The 12,883-nt window shown below is 36.7% G+C and overlaps 1 long non-coding RNA gene across 1 annotated transcript in view; it reads left to right on the forward strand.

The window, feature by feature from the left end:
- Positions 1-1,160: 1,160 nt before the first annotated feature.
- LOC113926214 overlaps positions 1,161-12,883 on the forward strand; it is a 64,123-nt gene continuing 52,400 nt past the window's right edge. Inside the window, exon 1 of the long non-coding RNA XR_003521229.1 lies at positions 1,161-1,215. This is a non-coding gene — a long non-coding RNA (uncharacterized LOC113926214). The remainder of the gene's footprint in view (positions 1,216-12,883) is intronic.

The raw sequence follows: 12,883 nt of genomic DNA on the forward strand, positions 1-12,883 counted from the left end.
TATCTTTAATATGAGAATTATTGGCTGTTTTTAACCCATCAAGAGCTGGTGAATGGGTTACTGATCTTTGTATAAAGTCAAGCTTTCAAACCCCTTGGCAGGTCAGAAAACTGACACTGAGTTGAAATAAGAAAGCAAAATTAGGTTTACCATATATTCTATCTGTAAAGACTGTTCTGGTTCTAGATTAGTTCTTTCTCTGGATTAAGTTTAAATTCTGGTCTGGACACCTCAGACTATTAAATCAGTACAAAGTTCCAGACTACTTTTATGATAAAGTTTTGGCCTTGAGTCTATTAGTAGAGAGCTATTATGGTTTGGAACTCAGAAAAAAATTGCTGGGGCATTCTGATTGTGGGGAAGTCATGAGGGCTTCCTTTATGTAGAGGTAACTTCAGCCTGTTATTTTCCTTCCTTTCTTTCTTGTCTCAAGAGCTAAGATAGCATTACTTAAGATTTGTGAATACAACATAGAAGTCTCCTCATTAAAAAGAGCCACTGTGTAAATGCTTTCTTGCTGGGAGGTCTTTCTTTGGTTTACTAAAATTGACTGAAAGACTTGTAATTTTAGTGCATATGAACATGAAGTCACTATCGTTACATTCCATAATTCTAAGATTTAATGAAATAGATACACTCATTTTGCCCTACAAAATAGATAAACCTTCAGGGTTTAAGAAAAGAGGCAAGTAAACTAATGGATTTACTCCTTCCCTGTTAATTGATTCTCTAACTTACTTAGAAATGATACATTGATTTTGCATGACTTTAAGGTGAATTTTCATTATTTGTAATCATAAGAATCAATGTTTTTTTAGTAACATTATAAATTACATAAAATATGGTCTTTCACATTTTTGTTAAAGATCATACTATAAGAGTTAGAAATTAGGCCAGCCTAACTTCTAATAGGTAAGTAATAACTTGAGGACATTTCCCCCAAATAATGATACTTACACATATAGCTTGCTTTCCTCTGTGTATATGAATGTGTATATGTATTTTTCATCTATTAGTTCTCATTGGTGAAATTATGCACATCCTTATGTACACTACTTGAAATTATCACAATTAGAAATTTATTTTAAGTGCAAATATTCTCAAGGAAGTTCAGAACTAGTGAATTATTTTAATTAGATTTTTTTTTTTTTTTGTAACAGATCTCTGACATTTGGCAAGGGGAGAAGGTCCGACCTGTGTAGGGCATTATGAAATGTGAGTATTTGGGAGATTTGTATCTAAAGGATGCTTAGTGATTATGAGAGGTGAAAAGTGAGGGCAGAAACAGAAACTGCAAGAAAAAGCAGCAGTACAAGGGAGGTGGAGTGTTTCAAGGATGAACTTATTTTTCTATGAATGGCCCAATAATGCATTAATAAAAATTTAGATTAGACACTTCATGGCAGTCTCCTTAATGTAGGAGGAGATTGTGTTAGAATATAAAATGGATTGCTCTAAAAAATATATAATTCCCTGATGCAGATTCACCTGAGCAGGGATGTCCTATGACACAGGAAAATTATCCAGAATATACACTGAAGATTAAAAGTAGCTGAGTACAGATGCACATCAGAACCATAATGAGTTATCACCTCACAACAGTCAGAATGACTAGTATCAATAACAAATGTTTGCAAGGATGTAGAGAAGAGGGAACTCTTGTATACTGTTGGTGGGAAAAATAGGAGGTTCCTCAAAAAGTTAAAAATGGAAATACCATATGATCCAATAATTCCACTACTGGGTATTTACCCAAAGGAAATGAAAATACTAATTTGAAAATATATATGTACCCTTATGTATACTGCAGTATTATTTACAATAGTCAAGGTATAGGAACAACACAAATATGTCCATTGATAGATGAATGGATAAAGAAGATATGAGATATTTATATATATTACATATATATAAAATAGATACTCAGCTTTAAGAAAAGAATGAAATCTTAGATTTGTGAAAACATGAATGGACCCAGAGGGTATTATGTTAAGTGAAATAAGTCATACCAAGAAAGACAAATACCATATGATTTCATTTATATGTGAAACCTAAGAAACAAAACAAATGAACAGACAAAAAGCCAGACTCTTAAATACAGAGAACAAACTGGTGGTTGCTAAAGGGGAGGTGTGGGAGGGTTGGGTGAAATAGGCCAAGATGATGAAGAGGTACAAACTTCCAGTTACAAAATAAGTAAGTTATGGAAATGAAAAGTACAGCATAGGGAATATAGCCAACAATATTGTAATAAGTTTGTATGGAGGTATAAATATAGAGTTTCATTGAAAGTAATAGTAAGAAATCAGTACTTAAAAGATTTCCTTATCAGAAGGAAGTGGGAGTGGAGAACATTTCTGGAACTGAAAGAGAGAAGGAGGGAGAATGGGACAAAGAAGTCACAGTCCAGTCTCTTACTGACAATCATTCGTGTTCCTTTTCATATAGTAGGGGTAGAACTGTTGTGGATACGTAAGACCTTGTGCAAAATGTCCATAAGGAATTTATAATCAAAGGTCAGAGGAGGAACAAAATTCCTCCCCATGCTGGTGAGACCTAATATAATAGTTCAAGAACAGATTTACTTGGAGGCCAAAGACATCTCATACAGCACTCAAATCTGGGTGAAAAATAACCAAAAGAGCTTTCTTTATAATGCTGGCCCTGACATGGCCTTGTGTCATAGCCATGGGGTTGTTCAGCAAAGTTAGGCATAGAATGTATACATGGAAAGAAATGAGAGCAGAAGTGATACTAAGTCACTTGAAGATAAAAATTTTAAGAGTCAGGGTGCCGGGGTGGCTCAGTCGGTTAAGCATCTGCCTTCAGCTCAGGTCATGATTCCAGGGTGCTGGGTTCAGGCCGTGTCGGGCTCCCTGCTCAGTGGGGAGCCTGCTTCTCCCTCTCCTCTCTGCTCATGCTCTCTCTCACTATCTCTGTTTCTCTCTCTCATATAAATAAAATAGTAAAAAAAAAAAGTTTTAAGAGTCAGGGTCAGGTCAGGTTTACCACATTCTCTTTCTAATGGTTTGACAATCATGGAAGCACTGACAAAATTAAGCCTTCATCAGTTTCAGTCACTGTGGGACTACAGTGAACAGCCCTTTCACTCCCTAGCCCCTCCTGACTATGCTGGACACATTACATGAGTGAGAAACACACTTCGTAGTTATTGGGCTTCTGAGGTTACCCTTAAGTCAGATTCTGATTCTTTCCATCAGCATAGGACCTAGTGTAAGTAAACCAAAATGAGTATGCAGAAGGTGAGTAAATAAGGGAATTAAAGTAGACAATTTGCATTGAGATAACAAAGAGGGTAGTAATGAATAATTTACAGGGTAAGATTCAATAGGTCTGTACAGATAATGGGCGAGATTGACTGAAAGATGGAACATCCGAATCCCCTGGAATAAAATATATTTTCTTTTGTTGAATTAATTGGTATTTAAAAGTTAAATACAAGAATGGCTTCTTTTATTTTATGTACATTGTTAAAGAATGATTACCTTTAATACCAAGTTGAAATACACGTATTTTAGAGAACTTGAAGGGTTTGGGAGTTAATTTAATCCTTCACGCTTGGCAAATGTTTCATTCTGGTACCACAGTTCTTTCCCTCTGAAGTGCACAGCACTGATGTGATCGTGGTACTCTGAATCACCAAGTGCTAAGGGGCTTTAGGATCCTTTACATACAGGGCTCTGTGCTGTGACCATCAATCAATGGGAGCTGGAGTACAATAGGGAAACCTGTTTGCCACTTAAACTTGAGGTAGGAGAACTTTTAAAGCATCTTTGAGAGAGGTAAGTGTCTACAGTTTTTAAAGACTTTAGGAGAGGGAGTTTCCAATATTCTTTGCGGGCTTTTAAAGTTGCAGAACAAATTTTATTTCCCACGAATACAAGCCATGCCAGCATAAAGTTTCTGTACTGCACTGGAATTTCTCTTTTCAAAAAGATTTATTTATTTTTTTTTAGAGAGAGAGAGAGCAAGTGCCAGAGTGGGGGTGGGGAGGGACAGAGGGAGAGAGGAAAGAATCTCAAGCTGACTCCCGCTGAGCCTGGAGGCTGAGGTGGGGCTCATCTCATGACACTGAGATGAGCTGAAATCTAGACTCCTACGCTCAATCAACTGAGCCACCCAGGCACCCCCTGAGTTGAAATTTCAAAAGCAAACTAGAATCTTTGCCTAGAAACTTGTAAAACTTCAATTGTTAATGGAAGTTTCAGTTTAATTTGGCTTCTAAAATTCATAGAATTCTAGAACTGTAAGGACTCTAAGAGATCATCTAGTATATATTATTTTATTTTGTATATGAGGAAACTGAGACCCGAAAGCTTAAATGGCTTGCCCAAGGCCATACTGGCAGAGCTGAGAATAAAACCTACTCCTTTTCATTAGCAGGATACTTTTGCCCACACCAGGATTCTGAACACGGTTTCATCACTCATGGTATCCTATTTTAAAAATTCATATCCTTTTGTTTCATATCAATGGAGTTTCAGGACAGCTTATTCATTCACTAGTTCATTTATTTACTCACTCACATTTATTCAGTATTCCTTTAGTACCGTCTTTGGGCATTGACTTGGATCATCATTACCATTTTCCAATGAAGAACTCTTCATAGAGTTTAAAATAATTATGAATTTATTCATATTCTTGGGTTAAACCTTTTAATTTTTGTTCTTTGAATAATTCTTCATTGATATTGATATACTTGCATTTGTAAAGTCTAGAGGCAGGTGAATTCTGAATATAATAGAAGGAAGTTCTAATATTTCTGCATTTGCTTTTGGAACTGAAGCCCCCATATTTATTTTTAGAATAGAGAACACCAAGATTACTCTTTAGCCTACAGATAAATGAGCAGTTCCGTCAAGGTACCAGTCTTTGAAGACTTGAGTGAAAGCCAGACTTTGAAGCAAATCTGAGGGAGATACAGGGAAAGGGCAGTTCAGGTGTTAAAGTTATTACTGTTCAAAGGAAAGATTTGGGCTCAAATTTTTCCCTCTTTCTTGAGACCAGCTGAATGACCCACTCCGTGCATATGCCCCCTCACAATGTTCAGATTCCTATTCAGAGGCAATTTCTGAGAGCTCACATTCCAGGCCCTATGTCAGGCACTGGGGCCTGTTGTCACATTCATTCACCTAATAGTTCTCCCATCTGGGCAGGATGGCAGGTTACTCTCAATCTTCTCTTCCATGCTATTCACGTCACTCACTACTGGAATCTAAAATATAGAAATAATGTGTGGGAGAGAGAGAGGGAAAGGGAAGGTGAGTGAGCCAGCACTAGCTCTAGCTCTGGCTTCAGTCCCAAAGATACTTACTAATCAATAGTCCTGGCTACTCACATTTGGTCCACAGACTAGCACCACAGACATCACCTTGTTAGAAAATGCAGAATCTTAGGCCCCACCCTAGACTTGTTGAATAATAATCTACTGAATCATTTTAACCATTTCCCGGGTGATTTGTATGCACATTAAAGCTTGAGAAGCTACTTCATGATATAATCATTTGGGAGAGCTTTTAAAAGTACTGATGAATGGACTCTGTTTCAATGTAATTAAATTAAAATCTCTGGTGATTGGGGCATCTGTATGATTTAAATACTTCCCAGAGGTTTTAGTGTGTCAACAGGGTAAAACACATTTCCTACTCTTTCCCAAATATGCCTAAAGATAAGAATCGCCTAGAGCCTTTACTAACAAAATAGAGTCCAGAGTCTAGGTCTAGGACCTACGGAATCAGAAATCAGAATTTTTAGTGTATTTAATAAGCGACCCAGGTGACATTTATTAACAAGGAAGCCTGGGAAAGGCTGATAATCTTATGATGTTCCATTCCTTTTATCTGGTAGCCTTGTGGGGGATCATTTTTGTCTCAGAGCCCCTCTATCCTTTTACCAGGTGAGAAGAGGGAATGGACTCACAAAGCAGGGAGGTCAGCATGGAAAGGAGAGAATGTGGGATGAGATTCCAAAATATCTGATAGGGTAGGAGCAGAGGTGGAGATGGGACTTAAATGAGGCATCCTTTTATCTTTATCAAGAGCCATTGCTCCTCCTAGATCAGTGAATGATTCTCAACACCTCTAAGTCTCTTTGTCTGGGAAAGGGCTGGTGCTGAAGGGGAACATTTCAGACAAGATAACCACAGTTTTTATGGGAAGAGGGAGAGCAAATCAGAATGGTTAACTTGACTTTGAGTCTTAGCATTCACTATGAAGGGAAGGAGTAAGGACTCAGTACTGTGAAAAGCTATCCTTTGGATTCCGTTTACTCTTATTTAAACCCCAGATTGAGGAATACTTATTTCAAGAATATGTAGTCTCTTTATTGGTAAATGTGCCACAAAGGGAAAGAATCCATTTCTAATACTGGTGTGGATAACTCTTATATTCAGTATATCTGCCATCTTGACATAAAACACCAGGTTGGTTTGACAGGTTTCTTCTTCATAAAATTGTCGGTTGTAATCCAAGATCTTGCATTGATTGATAGAATTATTTATATTTTTATTTGTTATATTTTGTAATAGGAAAATACCCTGTATTTTAAGTATCTATATAGAGATATGTGTGGAGCATTCTTCTAGGTGTTACAGATAAAAAATATTAGAGGATATAGCCCCTACCTCTGAAGGGCTTAAAACTTATTGGCATGGGTAGGGGGGATTGGTGTCAGAACTAGTTGCTCCAAAAATAAACAACAGTGGAGCAGAGCACAGATTGAAAGCCAAATGGGAGATTCAGATGGTATGTGCAAAAGAAGTTGAGAGTGCTGTTAGGCCTGCCTGTGGGTATTGTGCCTCGGACTCTCTCTAAAAGATGCCCATGTTAACCAGGAGACTATATTCTGTTTCATCACCTATTCTCACTTATAACTGTAACAATTATTTAACTTCTCTATCAGTTAGCTGAATGCAAATGCTTCCTGGATTTCGCCTGGTCCTAAACGTAAAGGTACTTCAGAGATACCCTGAGTTATCTTATCAAGTTTGAATATCTAGGGAAATTACAAGACCCTAAGATAATTAGCCTTTGTAATATGCTCACAAACTGGACATTTGGCAGATAACTATTGTCCTGCCTTCTCATTCTAGCAAGGGGTTGTGATTTCCCAACAAAGGCAGAGAAGTTGCAAAACAGCAGGACTTTGCTACGGTTAGTAATTAATGAGGTGCTAAAAGTGCCAGAGCAGAGGCTCCCAGACACAGTGTGTGACTCAAAGGGATAAGAAGCACCCAGAATTTCAAACAAGAGTGTCATTTAAATAAACAGAAAGTCAAGTGAGTCTAGTCTGTGGAATGGAAAATGGTCTATTGACATCAGGAGTCATCATACAACTGTGTAATACAATATAATAAGGATTAGTCACTACCTTTTGCAACTTGTGAAAAACTGGAATTTTTTTCTCAATCCTGCAGAAAGTGAGCAATTATCTACTTTGCAGTATTCAAGAAAGTCATAATGAACTTTTAATGGCCCATAGTGTACAAATAAATAACCAATCTGTTATAGGTTCCCACCAGCATGACTTTCCTCTGCCCCTTTAATGTATATTAATCAATCAAGTTAAGTAGTAGTATTAGTCGACAAGCCAAAGCACTTTATTAATCAACTAATAGCTGGGGACCCAAGGCCTAATGAGAGCTTTCTGTACTGGGAGGAACATTACTGAGAAAGAATGACATAAGGGGTAATTTTGGACCATGAGCACTGCCTAAAATGGAATGTGTTTTCTGGTAGAGTAGAATTTCTGCATGAATTCAGATGAATGTTAATGTATTTTCAAATCAAGATTTTATGGTTTCTTCTCCCATGTTATATTCAAATTTCTTTAAGTACACTATTTAAATTTGGGGGTGGCAGATAGTAAAATAACACTATACTTGGGTCTACCAATATAGGTTAGCAGAAGCTCACTAAACAGAACTCACTAATATACATATATATCCATAAATACTGTATCTATATATATTTATAAAATATATATATGTATATGCTTTATGTATGTTCCTTGCTAAAATGGGAAGGGACAAAAAAAGATTGGCGGTAATTTGATTATACTAGCATGGATGTTATTCCTGTGAGGGAGTTCATAAATACTTCTATTATTATTGATATATCATACTTAATGCTTCAGTGACATTGAGAAAATTTTTATGTTGAATAAGTCTACCTTAGACCAAGAATGCAAAACATGTGAAAGAAATCTCTTAAATGTATTCAAGGATTAAGATTTTGGGAGAATTAAGCAAGTTCTTGAGTTTCTTTTTTGCAATACGGAGCTAATACCTTCATATCCTGCCAGAAAAGAACTTATGACATTTTCACATTTACAAATGAATATATGTTTTTTATATATGTGAAAAAGCTGAATCTCATTGAATTTGGTTAATGAACTTTTGTTGAAATTGTAGGAAGAAAAAAGGTTTCACAATAAGTTTATTTGATTTGATAGCATTTATTAAATTCTAGCTTATTAAAAAGAACACAACCTGCCCCATACTAAAGGCATTACTGTGAATTTGGAATTTTAATACTTTAAATCACAGAGCCAGTATTTAATGATGTGCTTTATAGAGATCTCTGGTCCTGGTACCAGTAAGTGAGTGAGTTAGATATATAAATCAGTAGTTTATTCAGCAGAAACATTTTAGCTCCATCCGTTAAGAAAAACTGAATTGTTTCTGCTTTTTTTTTTTTTAAAGAAAACTTACAGATTTTGTGGGAGGAGGGGAGTATTGTATCAAGAACTTTCCATGTTTTAAAATGTGTATTGGAAAAGAATTCACTGGATCAAGTCTTTTCCTCCAACATACTCTAGAGGGAGTCAAATCTAAGAAAGTTATGTTTAATGCATTTCAACTGCTATTGGTTCTTTTCAGAAATTTTCTTGGTGACAACGCTGTTTTGATCTACTTAGTTAAGGTGTAGTCTAGGAGTTAGTTTGAACCTGGGAGCTAACAAGGCCAAGGTAGAGACTGACTCCCTATATGAACCAGTTAACATCTTACAGAGAAAATACTCTCTCCCTTGGTCATAGACTGCATGGGTCAGCCTGTGAACCAATGCATATTTTGGCAAGATTAAGGAGAGAGTGGGAGGTAGGGTGTGGAGCAAGAGAACATTTATGGCCTGGGATAAATCCTTCCTCCTGGACCAGAATGATAAACTCCACACTTTGGGTCTCAGCGCCGCCATTAATTAGCTGTATGAACTTACAAATGCCATTTATCTTCTTTGAAATTCAGTTTTTCAATTCCGCTAAAATAAAGGGTTGAGCTAGAAGGTATCAGATGTAAATGTAATGATATTATTCCAACAGAAGATAGTTTATGGTTTTTATACAAGCATGCCTTGAAAATCTGAGTATGAGCATGGAAGTCTAGCATTTTGTTCTTAATATACAGAACATAAACACTAAACATACACAATTAGACTACATGCTCTTCCCCCAAATACTTCTTGGGCTTTTTCATGTTTGCTCCTTGTATTGTATTATTTCTTTCATTTGGAATTCCTTTAGGTTTTATCTATAATTATAGAAATCCTACATGGTCTTCAGGGCTCTACTCAGCTGGTGTGTTTTCCATGAAAAACACCTTGCCTCTCCCAACACTGCAAATATTTTCTGCTTCCTCTGAACTATCCTTGCATTTTGCTTTAATATTTAATTTTTCTTTTGACATCTTCTGCTTTACATTATAGCTGTTTATCTGGATGTATCTTACCTTTTCTGCAAATCTTCAAGATCCTTAAGTGTAGGAATCAGGTGATCTAAACTTTACATTTTTCATTTTAAGCAATATGGCTTGCCTGTAGGAGATGCTCAACAAAAACACTGACAGAATGAATAAAAGAAAGCTATTGAAAAAGAACACCTAGTTTTTGAAAACTGAGTTAAGGAGACCAGGAGTCTATTTTAGTGCCCCTAATTGCAGTTCCTCAGGCTTCATACTCGAATGGTGCAACAGCTCCTGTGTTTATGAGGAAATTAGTTTTAGGACATTTGTTCTTTAGGAATTGAGGGAGGAAAAAATATTTTATATTTCTTTTTCTTTTGTACTTTACATATTTATAAGAAACCATACAGCTTCAGTTTTAGTCCGTGGCAATGATAAGCTGGTATTTACTCAAAGCAGATTTTGAGTGAATGTTTTTAATATTTGCCTAACATTTTCATATAGTCAATCTCCTGTAGGTGTAGCCCTTGGAGATGAGTAATAGCCAGCATTTTTCTCATCAGGTACCAATTTATTTCCATATTTCAATAGGATCAAATCTCTAAATAGAGGTGACATGGAATTAGAAATTCTTATATTTAGCACAAGATGTGTTTTAGGATTTTGTTTCATGCTTTCTTGTTGGTGTAACTTTGATTTGTTATTATGCCTTTTTTCTATCTTCCTACTTCCATTTCTACATTTTGTTTCCTCCTTGTAGCCCACAGCTACAACAAGGCATTTGTAGACGAGGTGCCCAATGCATACTTTATTTGCTTTGATTCTCACTGCTCCTTTTCCTTAACCAGGGTACCGAAAATTCAGGGAAAAGAGTGACATATGTGGAATATTTGTCTTTTCTTTCTTTTTTTTTTTATGTACAGTTACCTACACTCTCAGTGATCTTTTTTACCACCAACTTTTCATTCCGTACTTAGCTTTTCTATATTTCTTTTTCAAGTGGCTGACATTCTATTCCTTTTGGGTGTTAGCTTACACTTTCTTTTTCAAGTGGCTGGCATTCTATTCCTTTTGGGTGTTAGCTTACACTGCGGGATCTGCCTCCCCTTGGTAATTGCAAAGGCTTAAATCCCTGATGATAAAATGTCAAGGGACGGGGTTGAGATTTTTGAGCAGGAAGTCCTTGTGCATCATCATGTCCTTCATATTATCATGCCATGAACATATATAGTTTTACCAATGGATATGGGCAGAGTGTTCTTCCTTCCAGCGATGTTGAATCTTTTCGACTTAGTTGTGGCTTCCTCACCTCTCAGCTCAGCTCAGGGCTGGGGCAGAGCTCTTGCCAGTTTGCTTGATTTTTCTTTCCCTTACCCCTTCTATGTTCAGTTCAACTGCTTTTTTTGGGAGTTGCATTGAACTGAGTGGTGTGGAATGTGCAATCTAACAGAATCATAGACTGCAGATGATTTGAAATAATTTCCCAGCTTAATTTCTAAGTCTTCATTGTAGAATGAAGATGTTTCCATATGAAATTAAACTACTGATATGACAGAAAACAAGTTTTTATTTTTTACAAGAAAACTTTGAGCAGAATTTCATAATAGGGATAATTAGCATCATGCATAATTTTAGAGTCTTAGTTTCTGTATCTTTGGTAATTCCTTTCACAGTTTGAGGTGTGCCTTTAAATTACAGAGGAATGTTTGAGTACCAAAGTCAGTGTGACACTACTAAGAAACAGCTGGTTGGCTGTCCTTACGGCATAGTTGGTATCATTCTTTTCTCTTGGCTTCAGAGCTGACTTCAGTTTCAGGCTGGCTCCTTGCGCTATTGGTAATGATATAAGTGGTGGTAAAGCATAGCATGTATATGGCCAAGATTAATAGAGTAGACTTAAATCTTATCAAAGAATTGATCTACTATCAGTATTTCAGGATTTTAGATTGTGTCATCATTGTCTTTTCTTTCTTCCTTCTTTAGTTTCTTTATTTCCCTTAATAGAGAATGTAAAAATATATTAATAGCTTTTATCTGTTTAGTTACTCATTTTTAATTCTATAATTAACATATTTACATAATTTAATATACCGATAGTGGAATTAAGCATTCATGTACCTTCCTACATTCACTTGGCCCCATCTGTTTCCTGGGGTCTTGGACACTTGTTCAGTGATCTCTATCACCCTGTGGAATCACCTTATTCCCAAATAACACTTGCTGTCTCAGGTTCCCCTGGCAGGAAGTTGGGCTTTACTGTACCTGATGAGGAGAGACCCGTGGCTGCATCTAAACCAGGCCCAACCCAGCTAAATACATGACAATTCTGTCTCTTCCCACTGGTTCTGCATTCAGATGAGCACTGAATATTGCACATGAGATCTGTCTTTCCCAAAGATACTTCACATGCAATGAGTAACATGACCCAGAGGTTCAGGGGAGTTCACTTTTGGGGAAAAAGTTGACCACTGAGAAATAGGAGATGAGAGAGAGCTGATTCTCTAGTCTACTCCCCAGCCCACCCCCAACTGTTCCAAGGTGCAGATGTTCCATGTGGCCTGCCAGCACATGTCCCCAGCTATGCTTTCACGTGAAGCTGTGCCAGCTCCATACTGCCCCATGTTGTTTTTGCTTTCCTTGCTTCCCTGCCTCATTTTCTGGCTTTTCTCACTCCTGCAGCCATTGACTGCACTCTTCCCCTCAGTCAAGCATTAAGATCTAAGCTTAATGTTTTAGCTTCTGTGTTTTAGGAAACCTGGGTTTTGACAGATACATTTTTTATTTATTTATTTATTTATTTTTAAAGATTTTATTTATTTATTTGACAGAGAGAGACACAAGCAGGGGGAGTGGGAGAGGGAGAAGCAGGCTTCCCGCGGAGCAGGGAGCCTGATGAGGGGCTCAATCCAGGACCCTGGGATCATGACCTGAGCTGAAGGCAGATGCTTAAGGACTGAGCCACCCAGGCACCCCATATTTTTATTTTAGAATAAATCCCATAGAGAATTACAAAATGTAGGAATAAAAAAATAATTCCCATTCTTTCTCCATTTTTCAAGATTTTTAATAGACACTTTCATGTATTTAAGGCAGATAATAATATGTATGTTTTTGCTGTGTGGAGTTGTTTTAAATAAATGGAATAATCTTGTATGTATTTTCCTGAGATTTGATTTCTTCATAAAA

Source organism: Zalophus californianus, chromosome 7 (assembly GCF_009762305.2).
Source record: "Zalophus californianus isolate mZalCal1 chromosome 7, mZalCal1.pri.v2, whole genome shotgun sequence".
Taxonomy (NCBI): Eukaryota; Metazoa; Chordata; class Mammalia; order Carnivora; family Otariidae; genus Zalophus; species Zalophus californianus.